Raw genomic sequence first — 25047 nt, forward strand, 5'->3', positions numbered from 1 at the left:
ATGCGAAGAGTTGACTCATTGGAAAAGACTCTGATGCTGGGAGGGATTGGGGGCAAGAGGAGAAGGGGACGACAGAGGATGAGATGGCTGGATGGCATCACTGACTCAATGGACATGTGTCTCAGTGAACTCTGGGAGTTGGTGATGGACAGGGAGGCCTGTGTGTTGCGATTCATGGGGTCGCAAAGAGTCGGACACGACTGAGCGACTGATCTGATCTGCTCTGATCTGATTAGAAAGAAACAGCTTGACTCATATGGAGTTATATTGCAATGACAAAGTTTAACATTTGGTCTTTCCTTTTTTAACCCCAAATAAAGTCCAAAGACTGTCAAATGTTACAATTTCAGGAATCAGTCTTCTAGGGAAGTTATGTGAGGTTGGGTTCAGGCAGAGGAGTGGTGAGCATTTATGATGGGAAGAACTTTCCTGGAGGTCTTCACAGTTCTCAGATTCCCAGAAGTCATCTTCCTTCCTGCAAGTCTCAGAGATATTCACCAACTGCACTCAATGCAAGCTTTCCATGTGAATTTCTTTTGAGTTATAAAGGCTTAAAAGCTTTTGTCCATATATGTGTACATGTGTGTGTATCCATAGTTTGGAATGAATGAGCATTCAGATTCTTCCCAGTGCACTTTTACACACAATTTCACTTTTACTTTTAATATCAATAGTTTAGATTTTGTATTGGCTCAGATACTTATTTACAAGGGATTTTACATTCATATGTGTTTAAGTTATTATCTCTCAAAAAAGGGAATTTCCTGCATCTTGAATAGACACCAGATGTCAAATGTGAGGGAGCTGGGGGTGGAAGGAGATGCACTGTGAAAGATGAGAGGATAATTCTGTTGGCTGATGGGACTATGAGATTGAATAGATGTTCAGTGAAATGGAAGAAATAGAAGAGCTGGAGTATCACTTGTCACTTGCATTGTTTTCAATTTATCAAAAACACGGTCATCACTTTAGCTTCAGAGGCATGTCTGATGCAAACATCAAAGGTGTTTTATCCTCTTTTATACTCATCAGGGAGGAAAGAAAAAGTTTTATCACAGTATCATACAGGTCTCTGAACCAAAGCCTTAGGCTCCAAGAACAAAAGAATATCAAATATATTATTGGAGAGTGAAAAGTGAGCTCTTAGGAAATTGGGGCTTTATAGATTCAGATTTGCCTTTGCAATTGTTCCTGACCTGAATGATAGCCAACTCTAACAGACACAGCTGGAGCCTTCTCTCTGACTTACTGTCCTAAGTAAATGCTCTGCTGTGTTTTCCAGAATCTGAGGCTTACTGGTGAGGTTCCAGAACTCCCTCGGAGAATTTTACCGTGATCCTTTCTGAATATTTCACAGCATGGAAAAGTGGGGCTGGCACGACTTGAGGAAGAAGGTGATGACATCTTGGTATCAAATGACTCTTGGAATGATTACAGAGGGTGGCCAGAGGATTTATAGTCATATAGCTCAAGAACATACTTCATGATCCCTTTGGAACTTCACAGCAGTGCAAGGATGCCAATGGAGCAGATGATATAAAAACCATTTTAAAATCTTGGGAACTATGCCTAAAAGATGTTACTTGTATCTCAGATCACAGACTTAGTAAGTTGTAAAGCCAAGATTGGCACCTTGGTCTGATGCCTTGTCTGAAGTTGAATCCAGCTCATATTGAACTTATATTACTTAAAGAGTTGTTCTGCTGATGCCCTGAAGCCTAAGCATCAGAAATACTTTTCAAAAAATTAATGCCTGGGCTCTACCTGAGATCCTCTGGTCATGGAGTTTAGGGCTCTGCATTTTAAATGAGTTCACAAGGAAATTCTTTTGCATACCAAAATCTGAGAACATCTAAGCTTCTGGAGTCTCATTTCTCAAAGTGTGATCTATAGATCAGCATCACCTGGGAGGTTATTAGACCTAGAGAGCCCCATGCCAAATTTCAGACCTACTGGATCAAAATTTGTATCATAAGAAGATTTGCAGAGCATCTGACACATGAACATCTGAAAAACTCCAATTAAGCTTGGCGTTAAAGGTTAATTAACGTCTTGTCAAATTGAGGAAAGCACAATTGGGGTTTAATACATACGACTTTTGGTTTTCCCTGAATGAAGCCCAAGTTAGCCAGTCCTCATTTCTAGGTCTGACATAGGAAGGATCAAGGCATACGTTAGAGGACTTACTCGGTGTTCGTACATATCAGGCAAGCTTATGGAAAATGTTGCTCCACTGTCTGGACTGCTGAAACAGTGAGGCCCATCAGATATGAAAGCCCTAGCTATCTTGTTATCTCTGCATACAGTCTGTTACACCAAACTGAACCGTGAGATAGTCCTGATCAGCACTAACAACTGAAACTTGAGGAAGGAGAATTTGAGCAAGTGGAAAATTCTGGAAAGGGGACTCCAGATAGAAATTGAAGTTAGTAACAATGCAAGTGCCTGTTCCTCCTATCCCTGGAGAACTTCTGTTTTCAAAACTACCATAGTGGATAGAAGTCTCTCCATTGAGATTAAAATCTCGGAGGAAAGACTTCAGATCTTTGGCATGCACCTTGCAAAATGGACAACTTCTTATGTCACTTTGGGGAATTTAATATTTGTTCTAGAAAATCCAAACATTTTCCATCTCAGAAAATCCCAGGTTGTAACATCATTTAGTAATTAGGGTTGATGACGGAGACAGAGAACACAACAGACTTCTTGAACTACTTCCAGTACATAATTTGTATGATAGGTCACCTGTGAAAAGTTATATGAACTCACCATTAGCTTCATCTGGCAGGATGTATTCTCTGCTAATGCAGGGTGAAAGGCACTATTTAAAGGGCCAGGGAAACAAATTGTGATCCTAGTAGTTCCTGGCACAGGCTGGGTAATTTTTTAATTTTAGCCTAAGATATTCTAATAGAAGAGAGAAACAAATGTACACAGAAAGAAACCTGGTTAAAAAAAATACACAGTGGGAAGGGATTCTGAAAACATTTTTTATTAAGGACAAATATTGGTTTAAATACCTGTGTTGTTTTCAATTGAAAATTTTACATTAATTGTTGAACCTCCCACAATCCTGAGGACCAAGTAAACATTCTTCTCAAAGGATGACATGCTTTATACTTAATCTCAAAGAATTTGAGGTTGCTTTAAATTTAATCTTATAGGACAGATATATAAATGGAATGCAAGCAGATGTATTAAATCTATTCCGAGGAAAAGGAATTCCTAACAAAGCAATCAGCCCCCAGGACAGGACTTTTACCTTGAAAAGTAAAAGCAGGCAGTATTAAACTTTTAAAAGCTTACTTTGAAGGAATGTGGAATTGTTTAATATCATTTTAGTGAGGAGGAAAGGAAGAGACTGTGTTACATTATTTATTCCAGGATCTTTGAAGGCAGCGTTCTTTTCCTCAGCTGGTTCATTTTAGTGTTAATGAGCATTAAGCTCATATATCAGAGAGAGAGAGAATAATAAACCTTTAAATGTCAACCCAAAGGAAGTCTTTATTTTTCTACTTACAGCTGTGAAGCAGGCAAGATAATTTAAGATATGAAAACCAGAAGTTACATGAAAATGTATTAAGGGGAAACTGGAAGAGGCATGAAATTGCAGAATATTTGAACAGGAAAAGATTTTACCTGCGATTCAGCCCACAGTAGTGAAGGAAAAGAATACTCCTTTAAGGAATTGACAAAATGGAATTAGAAACTCGCAGTTAAAATATGGAAATGTTACCCCTTATATTTGTCTTTACAATGGCAAATGGGAACATTTAGACATTAACTTTATCATTATCTGTAAGGATGAGCTGATTGATGGCTTATAAAGTAAGATTTCTGTCTTGTACATGATACTAAATCAGAAAAAAAGAAGTAAATAATGAAGAGCCATTCAGGGTGCTGCTAAAGGACATAAATCATTGTAGTACAATTGCTGAGCCAACAATAATAAATATGCTTTGAGTTTGGGCAGAGCGAAGTATTCCTTTTGAAGACAGCAAGAGCAGGTCTCTCAGAGAGTGTCACCATGTAACAACCAAAATGATATTTGAGTTAGAAAAATTGTTCAAACTGAGTGATTCAACAAATTCAACAGAGGAAGAAAAAAATTATGATTCAAGAATTGAATACACACTTAGACAAAAAGGAGTTCTCAGAGAGGCTGGTATGCAGCTAAACCAAACTCGTTCTGAGCATATAATTTAGGAGAAAGTTGGAACATAGTCAAAAAAATGAGCAGGTTATTTCAGAGAATCAAAGGACATGTCTTCTTTCTCCCCAGCACCAGGATTTTGTTACACCTGCTTCTGTTGTTTTTATTGTGGGTATTCTTAGCATATCTCTACCCTGCTCCCTAAATCTGATGACTTTTTACTTTCTTATTACTAGACGGTCTATGACTTTAAGCCACGGAATGTAGAGAAGTTGGAAGTGTACAACTAGAGTGGAATTTTGCAGAGAATCCAGGCAGATGAACACTGCTACCCAGATGAAGCCTGACTTACATGTTTGCAGGCTTTCTGATCATCTGTGTGAGGGCACTGAGAACCACCTGAGGCTTCCTGAAGAGCAAGCCATCTGTCATTGGGACTAATGTTTCACTGTTGGGGATTGAGTCCTTGAAGACTTTTTTGGGGTCTTGTAGTTATCCATGTGAGGCAAAAGCTTGTAAGAATGGTGTTCTATGTCATTGTGACAGTCTTTCGTTGTTGTTGTGATTGTGCTCAGTCATGTTCAACTCTTTCCAATCCCATGGACTGTAGCCCACCAGGTTCCTCTGTCCATGGCATTTTCCAGGCAAGAAAATTGGAGTGGGTTTCTGTTTCCTACTCCAGGGGATCTTCCCAACTCAGGGATCAAATCTGGGTCCCTTATATATTCTGGATTGGCAGGTGGATTATTTACCACTACACCACCTAGGAAGCCCAAGCTCAGTCTTTAGCAAGAAGTTAAAGGACAATTTGGTATATCACGAGTAGCGAATAGGGGGAGCCAGGAAATATTTCATAATTTATGGCAATTAACTCATGGATTACTACATGGATTTAATGAGAAGTGTCAAAAATGCTATCTCTTTTTCTTTTTCTCTCTTTGTCCTTGCTTCTCTGTCTTCTCTTTCAGGGCCTTACTCAGAAACTTCTGCTGCCCACCTACAGAAATGTGCATTGCAAATTACATCAATTATGATGCACCTAGAGCATCTCCATGCTGCGCTTCCTTCTCTGTTTGCTAGTCCAACATCTCATGTTTATAAAAGCTGTGTTCTCTTAGACAGCTTGAGGGCCTTACTTTTGCTAACAAGAGAAGATCTGATAGAAAATTCACTCTGAGCTGTTAATGATTTATTGTATAGTTCCTGCTGTATAGGTAAATGTTTCTGCCAAAAAGAGGATAGAGAGAGGATAGAAAGAAAAGGTTAACTAAACGCTTGACCAAATCCAAAGAATAACTAATGGAAACCTTTTGAGCATTATGTCACCTGCAAGAGGGAGATATTTTGGTGTTACTGGAGGCTCCCCTAACATTCTTCAAATCATTCTTTTCTGTGTGAGGCTAACATGGCTTGCATTTAAGAGGAAGTTAAAGTAAGGTCAATACTTTATTAAAATTGCAGTCATATTTTTCATGTCAGGATAGACTTTTTTCTACCAATCAGCAGTTTTCTCACTCTCAAACCTCAAAAGCAAACTGATTTGGGGGCACAAACGCAAGAAATCTTTGAAGACAAATATATTCCCCATTTGACATAAAAAATTATAGTGCAAAACAAAGACAAATATAATTTTTAATAAAACTTTTTTTGTATTTTATGAGCTACATTTTTTTTCCTTTAGCTTGGATATAAGAGGATATGTCACATTATAAAGAATATTGATGGGAGAGACTTTTCTGATGGTCCAGTAGTTAAGAATCTGCATTTCCAATGCAGCAGGTATGGGAACTAAGCAGGATACTGGTGGGGGAACTAAGATCCCACGTGCTGCAGGGTGTAGCCAAAAAAATAAAGAATAATAATGGGAGAAAGTTGTTGGGGGTTCATGTAGGAACAAAGAATAAAAACAAGAATAAAAAATAATTTTGTTTGGAAATTATCCACAATGTTGTTTCAGAGCATGGCAATCTTTGTTTGTTTGTTTTAAGAAATCTGAATCAGGTCACTGTAAGGAAATAGCATACCTGAACTCAATAACTGATGGGAATTTGGTAGAGGACTCTTTTGTAAAAGAGTTCACAAGGGATACTGCAGTACCAAAAAGTGTGCAAGGATGGGCAGGAGGAAACAAGACTGAGAAACTGCATGGGAAGGTCAGGGGAAGTGATAGGTTGGGAGTTTGGGATCAACATGTACACACTGCTACATTTAAAATAAGATAACCAACAAGGGCCTACTGTACAGCACAGGGAACTCTGCTTAATACTCTGTAATAACCTAAATGGGAAGAGAATTTGAAAAAGGATACAAGGATATGTGTACCTGATCACGTTTCTGTATACCTGGAAGTAGCACAACATTGCTAATCGATTCTATTCTAATGTAAAACAAAAATTAAAAAAAATTTTAAATATATATAATGCTACCCCCTACAAAAAGAAAAAAGAAAATGCATGGGAAGGGCTGACAGGCCTATGACCTTCTGTGGTACAAGTATGTAGTAGTGACTTGGTAGGAGAGAGCTGGAAAAATAAAACCCTTAGCCAGCCTCATTCTCTTCCTGTTAAACTAGTTCTGGTTACTGTGTGTGTGTGATCAGTTGTGTCTGACTCTTTGTGACCCCATGGATGGTAGCCCACCAGGCTCTTCTGTCCATAGGACTTTACAGGCAAGAATACTGGAGTGGGTTATCAGTTCCTCCTTCAGGGGAGTCTTCCCACCCTAGTATAAAACCCATGTCTCCTGTGTCTCCTGCACTGGCATGTGGATTCTTTACTATTGAGCTATGTGGGAAGACCCAGACTATAGAGATACCAAATTTATAAAAGTTATTCTTTTGAAGAATGTCAGTCAGAATTCTAGATCTTATATAGGCACATGACCATACTGCACCAGAGCAGAGAGATTATTTATCACGATTGGCAAATTGTTGGAACAGTTGTGGAAAGATGAGGAAAGGGTATTGGCAGAAAGGGGTTTTATATCTGAGCTGACAATTATTGGTATAATGTAAAGGAAACTATAAAGATCATACTGATATGGTTGAAATAATCAAATGAGAATTCCCTAAATTAAGATAGGCATGGTTCAGGAATTGGCCATTTGGAGTTAGAGAATGGTCATGACTGTTGGAAGAGACTGCCAGGTATAACTCTAAAATATTGCATGAACTCAAAGTTACAAAGAACGAGGTCTCTGGGGATACTGGCTCATTACCCAGAATAATTGTATGGTGAGATAGACTGTTATTCATAAATCAGGTGTCACACCTATTAGTAAATAGTTGTGAACAAGAGAATATTGGTCTGTTTTTATGTCCAGAATAGAAGAACTGCTATAATATGCCATCTGCCAGGAAACAGTATGAAAAGTATATACTCAAAAGAACCTCAGTCTACTTCATAAGAGAGCAATTTGCAGAAATTAGTGAGAATTAGATTGCTTGTCTGCCAAGTTTGCCAATCTCATCTACAGGTGAACTCAACTGAACTAATGCAGAAAAGGTATAAAATCTATTGACCATCAAGGAACAGGATGAAAGTCAAGCCAGAGGTGCTAGAGCAAATGTGAGAAGGCAACAATCACCCAAGTATTCCCCTATTCCTTGAAAGTTAACACTTGAACTGAAATCCCATCGAGTGGTGTAAGGAGGTCCACTAGTCTTAATTATAGGATGCCCCACAGCCAGGCTGATGGGAACTAGACCTGCTAATATGCTACCAGTGAGGCATAAGCAGCATTACAGTGACTTGTGACACAGTGCGATGTCTCGTAGCTAAATATTCATGTGCAATATGTCCTCCCTTGAGTGAAAGCAAAGCCTTGGAGAACGAGGCATTAAATGCCAGTGTCTCATGTTTGTTTCCTGGGAAATTACCCATTTCTCAGTTAAGCAAAAGTGTGACTGAACATAAATTATTAAAATGGGGACGGTCACAGATTTTACCTCTCCTCCATCCCATCAATAGCAATCCTAAGTTTTCTAAGTCAATTTCCCTCCCTCCTTTCTTCTCCTAAAATGGAAATATTCTCTCTTAGTGCAGTTGGTAATGAGAGGATTTGCAGGAAGAAGTCTGGGGTAAAAGGCACAACAGGAGATCGGTGGAGAAAGTTTTAGGTGAAATAGCTGAAAGTTGAGAGAAATGAGTAGGCCAGAAACAAAAGATTTTACATTAGTGTTTCTGAAGATTATCTAATCTTGTATACAGCTTTGGAAAAATGCAATTTAATATTTTTAGGTAACAATATTTTACTTTGATTCAGTCATTCAAAAATATGTTGTTAGAAATCAACTGGGAGCAGTAGGATAACAAAAGGGTAACCAAATGTTGGCTCTCATGGGATTCACCTCGCAGGTATGTTGTATATTGAGGTTTCTTGCGGTTTGCTTCATATCCATCCTCATCAGTATTAAGTGATGGACCCTACACATTCTGGGTTTCTAAAATTTACAGTAGGAATAACAACAACAAAAAAAATACAAGCAAAATTCGCCTTATGTGAGCTCAGTCTCATTTTTCTACACATTCTTCCTAGGTTCTGGACTTCTTGCACCACATCCCTTCCTATTTCTGCATCTCATATTCTGTTAATTCTTTCTGATCTTAAAATCTGCATGCTGTACTTTTGGGGAGAAGTTTTCTTATTTCTTAGAACTTCAAAGTTTTTGATTTGTAAAATAAGGGATACTAGTCTCTAAACGCTAATTCACTGTGTTGCTTTGCTGTTGTTGTTCAGTCGCTCAGAGTCATGTCTGATTTTTTGCCACCCCATGGACAGTTGCAGCCAGGGTTCCCTGTCCCTCACTATTTCCTGGAGTTTTCTCAAACTCAAGTCCATTCAGTCGGTGATGCCATCCAACCATCTCATCCTCTGTTGTCCCCTTCTCCTCCTGCCTTCTGTCTTTCCCAGCATCAGGGTGTTTTCCAGTGAGTCAGCTCTTCACATATTGGAGCTTCAGCTTCAGCATTAGTACTTCCAATGAATATTCAGGGTTGATTTCCTTTAGAACTGACTGGTTTGATCTCCTTGTAGTCCAAGGGACTCTCAATGGTCTTCACCAGCACCACGGTTCAAAGGCATCAATTCTTCAGCACTCAGACTTCGTTATGGTCCAACTCTCACATCCATACATGACTACTGAAAAAAACCACAGCTTTGACTAGATGGACCTTTGTTGGCAAAGTAATGTCTCTGCTTTTTAATACACTGTCTAGGTTTGTCACAGCTTTGCTTCCAAGGAACAAGTATCTTTTAATTTCAAGGCTGCAGTCACCATTTGCAGTGATTTTGCAGCTGCTAATGAAGGCAATGGCACCCCACTCCAGTACTCTTGCCTGAAAAATCCCATGGATGGAGGAGCCTGGTAGGCTGTAGTCCATGGGGTTGGTAAGAGTCGGACACGACTGAGCGACTTCCTTTTCACTTTTCACTTTCATGCATTGCAGAAGGAAATGGCAACCCACTCCAGTGTTCTTGCCTGGAGAATCCTAGGGGCGGGGGAGCCTGGTGGGCTTCCGACTATGGGGTCGCACAGAGTCGGACACGACTGAAGCGACTTAGCAGCAGTAATGAAGATCAAATGAAATACTGAAAGAGAAAGTGCTGTAAAAAATATGAATAACTTGGAGCAGAATTGTTTACAGCCTGTGTGTGAAACCTGGATAAACCTGTGTATGGAGAACTTTCAAAAGTGACAGATTCCTCCCCTAGAGATTCTGATCCTGTTGAGTTGGGGTCCTGGCTTCAGAATATTTTAGAAACTTTCCAGTAATTCTATTGGGCCACCAGTGCTGACCACTGCTTTACTCCTGAGAGAATTCATTACTTCCCTATGATAGATGAATCTCTTTTCTTTTTTTTTAAATTTTAGATCTCATCATAAAATTTGAGAGTAGGAACTTTTAAGGGATTTCAGCTTCCAGGAAGATATTTGCTAGGGTATCTTCGCAGAACCTTTGAGGCCTCTTCTAGGATTTGCCTTCTTCTAGCTGTGAGGAACAACCTTGAAATAGTCATAGAAGTCATGATTCAGAAATGAAATGAGCATATTGCCAACTCAGGCACATGCTAGAAGGTACTAATATGGAGTATTTTAAGCTTCAGAATCATAAACAGCAGTAGAATCTAAGATAAGGGCTGTCTTTATGATTCACACCTTTTAGAATATTCTGATGTTGCATTTTCCTGCAGTGTCTCCTTTTCTATCTTGCCCAGTCCCCAGCAGTCAGATCATTCCCTGCCTCCTCTGGTGTGTTAAGTCAAAATACTCTAGCCTTTGAAACAACTTGGCTGGAATTTTATCATGACAATCATGAACAGTGCTGCATTGAAAAGAAGTTAATTAACTTTAGCTTATTTTTCTTCTGCCAGAATGTATTTAGTGTAAATTACTCATGAGTAATGCAATATTTGATAAATTCATATATAGCCATATGTGTGTGTGTTTAAAATTTAATTTTAGTCATGTGAAAACTGGTGTCAAGTTTCCAGTTACTTTTGCTAAATATCTGCATACTTTATTTATTAGCCCATTTATATTTACCTTTTCCTTTGATAAAAGTGTATTTCCAACTTTTAAACTGAATTTTAAAATGATTAATCATCTGCTTGTCTACCTGATGTTGAAGACGTTTGAAAATTTCCAGTGGAATTCAAAGCAGCTATTCTTATCATTGCTAGCCATCACCATTCCCGAAAATGCTCTGCAGCAATTTTTTGAAACATAATATAATGATTTTTTAAGAATAAAAATTGGAACAATTAAGCCTCATAGATCATGAATTACTTTCACAGAAAATAGTAGAAAGGCAATTTATTCTGGATGTCAGTGGGATTGATTATATACTGGAGAACTTTAGTTTCAGAGCATTCATGTAGCCTTCACTTAAGACCATCTCAGGGACTTCCTTGGTGGTCCATTGCAAGAGGGCATGGGTTTGATTCATGGTTGGGGATCAAACATGCTGTATGTCATGGCCAAAAAATAAATAAATAAGTGAATTTTTAAAAAAGAGCATCTGAAATACAAAATATGAACTAACACATCTGATAGGCCAGGAACAAGTGTTTGCATTTTGAAAATGTTTTGTCATAGAAGCCTTTGAAAGTTAATTATGAAACTGTTAAACTTATTTTCAAAACTCTGTTAACCTTTGCCCTGCTTCAGTGTGTACTCCAAGGTCACAGTTGCATGTTACTCCAGGTATCTCTTGACTTCCTACTTTTGCATTCCAATCCCCTATGATGAAAACATCATTTTTTGGTGTTAGTTCTAGAAGGTCTTGTAGGTCTTCATAGAACCATTCAACTTCAGCTTCTCTGGCATTATTGGTTGGGGCATAGACTTGGATTACTGTCATATTGAATGTTTTGCCTTGGAGATGAATAGAGATCATCCTGTCATTTTTGAGACTGCACCCAAGTACTGCATTCTGGACTCTCTTGTTGACTATGAGGACTACTCCATTTCTTCTAAGGGATTCTTGCCCACAGTAATAGATATAATGGTCATCTGAATTAAATTTGCCATTTCCGGTCCATTTTAGTTCACTGATTCCTAAAATGTCAAAGTTAACTCTTGCCATCTCCTGTTTGACCACTTCCAGTTTACCTTGATTCATGGACCTAACATTCCAGATCCCTATACAGTATTGTTCTTTACAACATCAGGCTTTACTTTCATACCATTCATATGTGGGGAATTAGCTTAAGGGAAAAAATTTTAAAACCTTCCAACTATGTACACAAATTTTTTTATCATTATATTACATAGGCTTTGGGGGAAAAAAAGGAAATGACCTAAATATATAACAATTGGACAATAATAAGGTAAATGACATTACCTTTACTGGATGAACAATTGTAAAGTTTTAAAATTGAATATTTTAAAAATCTTCCAAATTGTGTACTTAAAATGATTGACAGTACATTTTATATTATGTATTTTGCCACAAGAAAAAAATTCTTATAAAATATGGGAGCAATGCTTATTAGCATATAGTACTGGATGAAAATCAGAATGAGTTATGAGTATAGAATTAATAGAATCATGGTGAATATACACACAAATGAAAAAAGAATATATTAAAAAATAAATTTGTTTAAAGTGTTAATATCATGGGGGATTTTTCTTCTACTACATATTCAATATTTTTAAACATTCCTTCACAGCAAAACAAGCATTAGCACTTTAAAAATGTATTAGAATAGACTGAATCTGTATACAATTTCAAATTATTATTTGAAATTATTATCAAATTTCAAATTACCATCATTATTCTTATCATCTAATCAGATGTGTAAATGAGCTCAATAATTTACTTTTATTTTTGTAGTGCATGTTTCATGCAAAATGTTACTGCAAATAAACAGATTTTCAGATACAAACAAGGAAAAAACTAGATTTATTAGTATTTGTGTGGGTGAGAGACAGAGGTAGTTATTCATTATCTCATTTGAAAAACAAGATAAAAATAATCAGGAAAAGATGCTGCTGATGCAACTGATGGAAACATGGGGGCTATTTTTATTTTCTTTGGTACAGGAATGCTTCATCATTCTAATACTGCTGAGTGCTGAGGAGTTCTTAATAAAGCTTAAACCTGTCTTTTGAGCACTAAAACTAAAGAGCAAATAAACATGAACAAATATTTTGATGAGAATCTTTCTGGAATGTATTACACACTTCCCTGCCTTCCTAAATGGTTTCCACTGAATGTAATCTGGCCATTTTTGGTTTAACTTACATTAATAGCTCTACACTGCCAAGCTTGTACAATTCTTGTTTTTGCAGTTGCTCTATCTCTTCCCTTGCTATCAAATGATACTACTTTAACAAATGGAATGAAGCTGTCTCAACAGAACCACCTAGCACTGCCATTTGAATTTCCTGTGTCCAATTTTCTCTAATCAGGTCACCTCTGTAATAAGCTTTTTTTGAGCTTTGCATGTTATGTTGTTAATCATGTAAATCATTTGGCATTCTGAGGAATAAAGGTCTGAGTTCTTGCAAAGTTCATTTGATGGACTGGAAGCTGTGCTCTTAATTCTGTGCTCTTAATTCCAAGTGTATAATTATATTTTGGTATAGTCAGGCTTCCGGGAGTCTGGCTCCCAGATAAGTGTACAGCCACAGAACTACTATAATACAGAAGCAGTAGAAAACAGGGAAAATGCTGATAAGCAAATTATGTTTAGTGGATGTTATGTTAATGGGTAGAATGGAAGAAGTAACCTAAAAGGAGCCAGGAACTGGAAAGCTTCCAAGTAGGCAGACGTTGGCACATATAATAAATGCAGAAGAGAAAGGGAAGTCTTTTCTATCACAAGACCTTTCAATATTCAGTATGTAGAAGGTTTTCCCCCATAGCAGCTGAATGTAAGCTTTTCTGAATGCCCAGCAATTATTAATAATACTGAAGGAAAGAACTAGGAGACTACAAAAGTTCTCCCCAAATGGAAGAGACAAAAATGTTATAGTATCTTTAAATAAAAGAGGCATTTCTACCTGTTACATTCTGAGGCCAGTATCAGAGATTTGATAGAAAACCTGTATAAACTTATGAAATATTATAACCCCACCCACTCTGGCCAGAACAAAAATTTTATGTGCGAAGACTGGGTAGAAACAAAGAACTCAATTTTATTTCCAGATTTACTTTTCTAGAGCATAGTACAAATTCTTTCCTCTTTCTGGACCTTTTACTTTCTCCTTCTTTCTTCCCTCTTCCCTCTTTCCCTGATTCACTCCCACCCTGTTTGCCTCCCCTCTTCCCTCTTTTCCTTCCTTCCTTATTTTAAATCTCAGTTGTAAAATGAGGGCATGGAATCGAATCCTGTTAGAGGCTCCTTTTGGAGCTCAAATAGAAAGGCATCATCTTTCACAACTTTTGCATAGTATAGGAAGAAGTTAACTAATACCTCCTTGAAACTATACTTCCATGACACATCGTTCTCCCAGATTTCAAATTCCTCCTCGGATTGGTTTTTCTTTGCATTGTCAAAGAAATGAGTTATTCATTCTAAAAAATACTTCTGAATAAGATAATATTTTGTTTAATAATTTTGGATTATAAATCAGTGATACAAGGATGACTCCATCTCTGTAGCAGCTCTGATCCGCTTGATTTCTCATTCTACCATCCAGGCAGAATGCGTATCCCCATCTAGGACAGTACATTGTGTGACAGAAAAGTGCTGGAGAAAACTTGTGATACCTCCAGAAGCTTCACAATGAAGTAGTTGTGATGGTCATTAAAATCACCCACATATCCTGGCTAAAGCAATACCTTGTATAAAAAGCAACATCATATTTTCGGGGAATGAAATATACAACATAATAAAGAAGCAATGTAATTTTTAGGAGCAAACATAGACAAGGATCATAAACAATGCCTATAGACTTAGAAGCTCATATACAGTGAAACTTTTTATAATAATAGGAGCAATCTAAATACAAAGAAGTAAAAATCCTTAAAATTTTGGTGGTTTGGACATCATCTAGATTTGGAGGACTGTGACTCATACTAGAAATATGCAAAAGGAAGAATGTACTTTAAATAAACAAATATCCCAGTATGAAGAAAGGTAGAACCAGGGGTTTACAAGGTGCATTAGATTTCTATTGCTGCATAAAAAAAAATTGCTCCAAAATAGAAACATAAAGCAACAAATGTTTATTGTCTCATAGTTTCTGGGTCAGGAATCTGAGAGCAGTTTAACTGGGTAGTTTAGTCTCGGGGTGTCACATGGGATGCAATCAAGGTGTTGGGCAGGGTTGCAGCAGTCTTAAGCTTGACTAGGGGAAGAACCACTTCCAAGCTCACTCACATGGCTTTGACAGGCCTTGGCAGATCTGCTTCAAAGCTCACTCACACATGCCTCTCCACAGGGCTGCCTCGTATCTTGGCAACTGGCTTCCCACAGAGCAAGTCATCTAAGAGAGAGTGAGACTATGCCCAAGAAGGAAGCCACAACCTTTTCAACCTAATCTCAGAGGGGGATCATCAGGGCCCATTTCAGAAGCTGCTTGACACAGAAGTGTCAATTTCCATACATTTCTAGGGAAATCCATAACTCTGAAAATGAATAAGGTAAGATTATGAAAGACACTGCGTGGATAAGGACAACTCTCACTTTTTGTTTTGTACACATCTGTATTTTTTTAACTTTTTAAAATGACAGTCACTAGTCTAAAGAGCAAGAGTAAAAATGAATAAGAAATTATCAAGGTGATTTTTAAAATCTGACCTCATAGTAGGTGAATACTCAGTATTGTCTCATAATTAAATAATTTATCACCATAGGGATTGATCAGAATGTGAAAGAATTGGCATTGGCCCAGGATTCTGACTTCCTATGGGCAGTCCTAATGGCGTTATCCCAGTAGAGGATAAAGGATAATTTAGATAAAAATGTAGATTGAGCTACAAGGTTAACTCTTTGGAGTTGAATTAAAGCTCCCATATCATGGAGATAGAGCCATTAAGTAAAAATGCTTGCTAAAACCTTAACCTGAAGAGAGAGATTTTTTTGGAACATAGGTGATAGCAAAGTGTGCAACACTTGTACACTGGAAACCCTAAAATATTGTTGTAAGAAATTAAAACTGCTTGGGGCTGGTGCACTGGGATGACCCAGAGGGATGGTATGGGGAGGGAGGAGGGAGGAGGGTTCAGGATGGGGAACACATGTATACCTGTGGCGGATCCATTTTGATATTTGGCAAAACTAATACAATCTTGTAAAGTTTAAAAATAAAATTAAAAAACAATGAAAAAACATTTTGCATTCATGGATTAGAAATCTTTGGAGTTCAGAGAAGAGGAGGGAGACAATTGGTATGAAAGAAATATTTGAAGAAACAGTGTCTAAATAGTTTGCAGATTCAGTAAAAAATATAAGTCCACATCTCTTTGAAACTTAAAGAATCTCAAGCAGAGTAAACACAATTGCACGTAAAGAGTATTGCAGTTCGATTGCTGAAAAAGATTTTTAAAAGCCTTTAAAAAACTGGAATAATGAATAAAATTTCTACTTACTTCTTATCATAAATAATGTAGGGAAAAAAATTGCTGACAGTTTATGTCTATATACAGTGGAAATATCCTTTAAAATGTAGGCAAAATATTTAGGTTGACAAACACGAGAGTTTATTTTCTGCAGACCTACACTATCCTGTTATTAAAGACAGTTCTTTAGTCTGAATGAAAGTGATACCAGATAGAAGCTCAAGAACACATTAAAAAAAAAAAAAAGAAAAGTAAAGTAAATACGTGAGCGAAAATAAATTTTTTTGCTTAATTTTAAATTTATTTAAAAGATAGTGGACTGTTCAAACAAAAATAGGGAGAAAATGTTATCTCGGTGCATTTTAAAATGTGTAGAAGTAAAATTCATGGCAACAATAGCACAAAGAAAGGAAATAATATATAAATGCAGATATAGTAATAAGGGATTCTTATATCATATAGAAATTAGGGATGTGTGTTACCCCAGTAAAATTACTATGAGGTAAAAATTAATGACAGTAGAGGATATACAATGGAATAGTTAGAAATTCTCAACCCATAAGAAGGAGTAATGGATGATAAATTGGAACAAAAAGCAGATGGGACATATAGGAAACAAGTAGTAAGAGAGGATGCTGCTACTGTTGCTGCTAAGTTACTTCAGTTGTGTCCGACTCTGTGCGACCCCATAGACGTCAGCCCACCAGGCTCCCCGTCCCTGGGATTCTCCAGGCAAGAACACTGGAGTGGGTGGCCAATAACTAAACATTAACATATAAATAATTACATTAAAATGGACTAAACACTTTAATGAAAATTAAGAGGTCAGATGAACAATGTAAGTATGCTGAGCAAATGTATTAATTTAAGATAATGGATTTCAAGAAAAAAATTATGAGAGAAAAGAGACATTTTATAATAATAAATGGCCAATTTATTAGGAAGAATTTTTGTTGTTGTTCAATCGCCAAGTCATGTCCAGCTCTTCGCGACCCTGTGAACTGCAGCACACCAGGCTTCCCTGTCCTTCATCATTTTCCGGAGTTTGCCCAAGTTCACGTCCATTGAATTGGTGATGCCATCCAACCTTCTCATCCTCTGTCACCCTCTTCTCCTTCTTTCTTCAATCTTTCTCAGTATCCTGGTCTTTTCCAATGAGTCCGCTCTTTGTACCAGGTGGCCAGGGTATTGGAGCTTCAGCTTCAGCCATCCGTCCTTTCAAAGAGTATTCAGGGTTGATTGCCTTTAAGACTGACTGGTTTGAACTCCTCAAGAGTCTTCTCCAGCACAACAATTTGAAAGCCTCAATTCTTCAGCACTCTGCCTTCTTTATGGTCCAGCTCTGACATCCATACGTGACTACTGGAAAGACCATAGCTTTGACTATATGGACCGCTGTCGCCAAGTGATGTCTTTGCTTTTTAACACACTGTCTAGGTTCGTCATAGCTTTCCTGCCAACAAGCAATCATCTTCAATTTTAAGGTTGTAGGCACAACCTGCTGTGATTTTAGAGCTCAAGAAGCGGAAATTTGTCACTTCTTCCACCTTTTCCCCTTCTATTTGCCATGAAGTTATGGGACCAGATGCCATGACCTTAGTGAGTTTTACACTGATTTTTTCACTCTCCTCTTTCAGCCTCATTAAGAGGCTCTTTAGTTCCTCTTGGCTTTCTGCCATTAGAGTGGTATCATCTGCATATTTGAGGTTGTTAATATTTCTCCCAGCAATCCTGATTCTAGCTTGTAACTCAACCAGCCCAGCATTTTGTATGATGTGCTCTGAGTATAAGTTAAATAAACAGGGTGACAATAAACAGCCTTGTCATACAACCTTAAGTGAGTATGAACCAAATAAATGTTTAAAATATGATAATCAACAATTATGAGGACAAAAGAGAGAAATAGACAAGTCTATAAATACAAAGATTTTAAAAGCCTTCTTTAAGTGATAGAATAAGTAGACAAAAAGAACACTAAACCCAAACATAGCAAAATATGCATTCTTTGTAAGTGTACATTAAACATTCACTATGATTGACCATAAATTAAGTGTAAATAAGTACAAAGGATTAAAAATTGGACTGTATAAAAATTTAAAACTTATCAGAAAATGAATAGGCAAGCTGCATACTGGGAGGGAATACATGCATTATTTATATCTAAGAACATATGTCTAGGTGATATAAAATACTCCTAAATTCAGTAATAGGAAGAAAATCTCTGTAATGGATAAAAAACAAAACACTCGGAGAGACACTTTCACAGAATGATATGGCCAATAGCACGTGAAGACATGTTCATCATTAATCACCAGGGTTATATGAATGAGAAAGCATGTAGAATGGTATACAGTTTAAAAGATTGATAATACCAAGTATTGATGAGCATATGGAGCAATTGGAACTCATGTATTTCTAATGGAATGTAAAATTGCCGAACCTCTTTGTTTTTTGTTTTTTTTTTTCCAGCATTTTTATTTTATTTTATTTTTTAACTTTACAATATTGTATTGGTTTTGCCATATATCAAAATGAATCTGCCACAGGTATACATATGTTCCCCATCCTGAACCCTCCTCCCTCCTCCCTCCCCATACCATCCCTCTGGGTCGTCCCAGTGCACCAGCCCCAAGCATCCAGTATCGTGCATTGAACCTGGAGTGGCGACTCATTTCATATATGATATTATACATGTTTCAATGTCATTCTCCCAAATCATCCCACCCTCTCCCTCTCCCACAGAGTCCAAAAGACTGTTCTATACATCAGTGTCTCTTTTGCTGTCTCGTATATGGGGTTATTGTTAACATGTTTCCAATTTCCATATATATGCATTAGTATACTATATTGGTGTTTTTCTTTCTGGCTTACTTCACTCTGTATAATAGGCTCCGGTTTCATCCACCTCATTAGAACTGATTCAAATCTATTCTTTTTAATGGCTGAGTAATACTCTATTGTGTATATGTACCACAGCTTTCTTATCCATTCATCTGCTGATGGACATCTAGGTTGTTTCCATGTCCTGGCTATTATAAACAGTGCTGCGATGAACACTGGGGTACACATGTCTCTTTCAATTCTGGTTTCCTCAATGTGTATGCCCAGCAGTGGGATTGCTGGATCATAAGGCAGTTCTATTTCCATTCTTTTAAGGAATCTCCACACTGTTCTCCATAGTGGCTGTACTAGTTTGCATTCCCACCAACAGTGTAAGAGAGTTCCCTTTTCTCCACACCCTCTCCAGCATTTATTGCTTGTAGACTTTTGGATCTCAGCCATTCTGACTGGTGTGAAATGGTACCTCATAGTGGTTTTGATTTGCATTTCTCTGATAATGAGTGATGCTGAGCATCTTTTCATGTGTTTGTTAGCCATCTGTATGTCTTCTTTGGAGAAATGTCTGTTTAGTTCTTTGGCCCGTTTTTTGATTGGGTCATTTATTTTTTTGGAATTGAGCTGTAGGAGTTGCTAACTATTCTCAGAAATATACAAGCAACTCCTACAGCTGAACCTCTTTGGAAAACTGTTTGGAAATGTATAGTTAAATGCCCACCCGCACTGGCATTCCTACTCCTATCATTTATTTATTCAATAGAAATAAAAATATATGTCCACAAAAACACTTGTATAAGAATGCTAACAGAATTTTTAGTTGTAAAGTCTCCAAACTTTGGAAGCAATCCAACTATCAGTAGGAGAATGGAGAAACATAAGATTACTCAGCAACAAAAAAGAAACAAATGAATGACCCGAATAGGACTACAGATGGCAGTGAGGGGTAGGCGGCATGGTAGGGACTGTCTCAGTAATTTGCCAGAGAAAAAGTTCTAGAGTGACACAAATATATCTTGCTAGGTATATGAATTCCACTGGTATATGTATTAACCAAAATTAATTGAACTTCTCTCTGATAATCTGTACATATCTTTATGAATAATAAAAAGAGAAATCCTTCTTGGGGCATGACAGTTACAAATAAATGCAAACTTCTATTTTTTTTTTTCCTATTTAAATATAGTTCTTTTTTTCCCTCTCACTTTTAAGGTTATACTAGAGACAGAATGGTCGACATCAAAATTCAATAGATTATATTCTTTGCAGCCAAAGATGGAGAAGCTCTATACAGTCAGCAAAAACAAGGCTGGGAGCTGACTGTGGCTTAGATCATAAACTCCTTACTGCCAAATTCAGACTAAAATTGAAGAAAGTGGGGAAAACCTAGACTATTCAGGTATGACCTAAATCAAATCCCTTATGACTATACAGTGGAAGTGAGAAATAGATTTAAAGGACTAGATCTGATAAAGTGCCTGATGAACAACGGACGGAGGTTCGTGACATTGTACTGGAGACAGGAATCAAGACCATCCCCAAGAAAAAGAAATGCAAAAAAGCAAAATGGTTGTCTCAGGAAGCCTTACAAATAGCTGTGAAAAGAAGGGAAGCTAGAAGCAAAGGAGAAAAGGAAAGATATACCCATTTGAATGCAGAGTTCCAAAGAATAGCAAAGAGAGATAAGAAAGCCATCCTCAGCGATCAATGCAAAGAAATACAGGTAAACAATAGAATGGGAAAGACTAGAGATCTCTTCAAGAAAATTAGAGATACCAAGGGAACATTTCATGCAAAGATAGGCTCAATAAAGGACAGAAATGGTATGGACCTAGCAGAAGCAGAAGATATTAAGAAGAGGTGGCAAGAATATACAGAAGAACTGTACAAAAAAGAGCTTCATGACCCAGATAATCATGATGGTGTAATCACTCCCCTAGAGCCAGACATCCTGGAATGTGAAGTCAAGTGGGCCTTAGGAAGCATCACTACGAACAAAACTAGTGGGGGTGATGGAATTCCAGTTGAGCTATTTCAAATCCTGAAAGATGATGCTTTGAAAGTGGACTCAATATGCCAGCAAATTTGGAAAACTCAGCAGCGGCCACAGGACTGGAAATGGTAAGTTTTCATTGCAATCCCAAAGAAAGGCATTACCAAAGAATGCTCAAACTACTGCACAATTGCACTCATCTCACATGCTAGTAAAGTAATGCTTAAAATCCTTCAAGCCAGGCTTCAGCAATACGTGAACCATGAACTTCCAGATGTTCAAGCGAGTTTTAGAAAAAGCAGAGGAACCAGAGCTCAAATTGCCAACATCCGTTGGATCATAGGAAAAGCAAAAGTATTACAGAAAAACATCTATTTCTGCTTTATTGACTATGCCAAAGCCTTTGACTGTGTGGATCACAATAACTGTGGAAAATTCTCAAAGAGATGGGAATACCACACCACCTGACCTGCCTCTTGAGAAACCTGTATGCAGGTCAGGAAGCAACAGTTAGAACTGGACATGGAACAACAGACTGGTTCCAAGTAGGAAAAGGAGTACATCAAGCCTATATATTGTCACCCTACTTATTTAACTTATATGCAGAGTACATCATGAGAAACACTGGGCTGGATGAAGCAGAAGCTGGAGTCAAGATTGTTGGCAGAAATATCAATAACCTCAGATATACAGATGACACCACCCTTATGGCAGAAAGTGAAGAAGAACTAAAAAGCCTCTTGATGAAGGTGAAAGAGGAGAGTGAAAAAGTTGGCTTAAAGCTCAACATTCAGAAAACTAAGATCATGGCATCTAGTCCCATCACTTCACAGCAAATAGATGGGGAAACAGTGGAAACAGTGGCTGACTATTTTTCTGGGTTCCAAAAGCCCAGATGGTGCAGATGGTGATTGCAGCCATGAAATTAAAAGATGCTTACTCCTTGGAATGAAAGTTACGACCAACTTAGATAGTATATTGAGAAGCAGAGACATTACTTTGTCAACAAAAGTATGTCTAGTCAAGGCTATGGTTTTCCAGGGTCATGTATGGATGTGAGAGTTGGACTATGAAGAAAGTTGAGCGCCGAAGAATTGATGCTTTTGAACTGTGGTGTTGGAGAAGACTCTTGAGAGTCCCTTGGACTGCAAGGAGATCTAACCAGTCCATCATAAAAGAGATCAGTCCTGAATATTCATTGGAAGGATGGATGCTGAGGCTGAAACTCCAGTACTTTGGCCACCTGATGCAAAAAGCTGACTCATTTGAAAAGACCCACATGCTGGGAAAGATTGGGGCAGGAAGAGAAGGGGACAACAGAGGATGAGATGGTTGGACGGCATCACTGACTCAATGGACATGAGTTTGGGTGAACTCCGGGAGTTGGTGATGGACAGAGAGGCCTGGCATGCTGCAGTTCATGGGGTCGCAAAGAGTTGGTCACAACTGAGCAACTGAACTGAACTGAGAGAGAGAATGAAAATTTCAAAACTCGTGGCTATGGAAATTTAGCAAGTCAGAAAAGTGAAAGTGAAATCCGCTCAGTCAGAGAACACCTTAGAAGTTTACCATTAGTGTTGTGCTCCCTTTGAATTCCCATTGTTTTATGTTGCCAAGATGGAAGTCATGGTTCATTCAATATATTTCATGTTCCCAAAATACCTGATTGTTGAAGAGATGCTTATCTTCATTCCCCCAACACCTGTAGAGTGTTGTATCTTTAAAGTTCCTGGTAGGTAAGCAGAAGCAAGAAATATTTAAAAGCTCTATGATTTCCCACCTGCTGATTTTGAGAGTAAGGAGAATCTTTAATCAAACAAACTGTAATTCTTTGGGGAAATTTTTTCTATATTATTTGCTAAGATTGAAGCTGTCTCCATGGAATTATCCTACTTTAAAAAAAATTTAATGCTAACATTTGAATTAATCTTCAATATTCTCTGAGAAATTGATTATTGATGAAATATCCCTTATTAACACAAAGCCTAGAATCCCTTAGATTTTTGTCCTGTCAAGAGAATCTCTTGATTGGAACAGCCCACTGCCATTTTCACACTTATCCCACAGATCTATTTCTCTACCTTTTAAAGCTTTCAGTTGAGTGTGAATAAAACCACCTCCTCTTGATATTTTCAGTACAACTGAGATAGCCTATAATTTTCAAAACTATTTTGGTTAACCTAATAACTGAGAAAAGAGAAAAAAAAAAAAGAGAATACAGGAAATAAAAACAGCTGATAAAATACAGGTTTTGGAACCTATCCTTACTAGTTTATTCCTACATCATACCTTATGGGAAAGAGATTATTTTTCCCCCAAATGCATAGCTTTTTTTTTTTTTTTTAATCCTAGCTGGAGTATCTACTTCCCACCTCTTGATTGGCAAATTTGTGAGTGTCAGTGACATAGTGAAACCAGGAAAGAAAACCTGCTGCAAATAATGGCTGTACCAATTTTTAAATTTTTTTTGTTGAGATACAACTGTCACCTAACACTGTGTAAGTTTAAGTTTTGTAGCATGTTGATTTGATACATTTATATGTTGTAATATGACTCCTACTATAGTGTTAGCTAATACCTCTATAACATCACTTAATTATCTCATTTCTTTTTTGTGGTGAGAACATTTAAGATCTGGTCTCTCAGCAGCTTTGAAGTATATAATACATTAATGGTTTTGCCATATTATACTGGACCTAAAAATAAAAGCCAATAGTGTGAGTGCTAAAGAAAATATGTGCTAACAATATCTTTTTAGAACAGGATAAACAAATATTTATTAGGACAAAGTTTCTTTGTAAAATAAAAACATGGTAGGTGTTAGCATCTATCCCTTATTCTGCATAAAAAGATTCAGTCTGATGCAAAGAATCGCCATTTTTATTTGGAAATTCAACTCCTCTCCACTCCTTATTCATGTCATCTGAGTAGAGTTCTAGTAACAAGGTCTGAGGGTGAATGTATAAAAGGGATTTAAGGTAATTGAGGTGCCCTATGTCTGCATCCAGAGAAGGTAATGGCACCCCATTCCAGTACTCTTGCCTGGAAAAGCCCATGGATGGAGGAGCCTGGTAAGCTGCAGTCCATGGGGTCGCTAGGAGTCAGACACGACTGAGTGACTTCCCTTTTCACTTTCATGCATTGGAGAAGGATATGGCAACCCACTCCAGTGTTCTTGCCAGGAGAATCCCAGGGACGGGGAAGCCTGGTGGGCTGCTGTCTTTGGGGTCGCACAGAGTCGGACACGGCTGAAGCGACTTAGCAGCAGCATGTCTGCATCACTTTGTTCAGGAATGGGCATGTAACCTAAGCCATACCAATCAGAGTAAATCTTTACATGGAATTCCCAGAGTAATAGCTTCCAGGTGGTGTGCTGCGATTCACGGGGTCGAAAAGAGTCGGACTCAACTGAGCGACTGAAATGAACTGAACTGAACTGAAAGACTCTACTGTTTTCTTTTTTTAAGTTGGATTTGACTAGGTTTGCCAGTTCCATAATCTCCAGCAGTTATTTTTCCTGAGGACAGAGCCCTCTGGAATGAATGAAACTATATGTGGATGATATTGCTTTACCCTTTGTTTCTAGGAGGACCTGATGTCAGACGTACCCTTGAATGATTTAGTTATTAGGACCAATGTATTCCATTATTCACCTGAAGCTAATTCAAACTGAGTTTTCTATGAAACTGAAAGAATTTGCACTGATACAGGAAATATTATGTATGACATAAGATTAGTAAGATGAACTCATATGAGAACATCTAGAACATATTTTGTGATAAGGTTCTATAGTGAAAGAGAAGAAAGATAGGGTTTAAATTCTCCATCACTTATTATTTACGTTATCTTTTATTTTAAATGGTATCAAGCCTTTTTATGGTTGGGTAGTATTCCACTGTCAGAGAAGGCAATGGCACCCCACTCTAGTACTCTTGCCTGGAAAGTCCCATGGATGGAGGAGCCTGGTGGGCTGCAGTCCATGGGGTTGCTAAGAGTCAGACATGACTGAGCGACTTCATTTTCACTTTTCACTTTCATGATTGGAGAAGGAAATG

This window comes from Bison bison, unplaced genomic scaffold, assembly GCF_000754665.1.
Source record: "Bison bison bison isolate TAMUID 2011002044 unplaced genomic scaffold, Bison_UMD1.0 scf7180017864139, whole genome shotgun sequence".
In the NCBI taxonomy this organism is placed as follows: domain Eukaryota; kingdom Metazoa; phylum Chordata; class Mammalia; order Artiodactyla; family Bovidae; genus Bison; species Bison bison.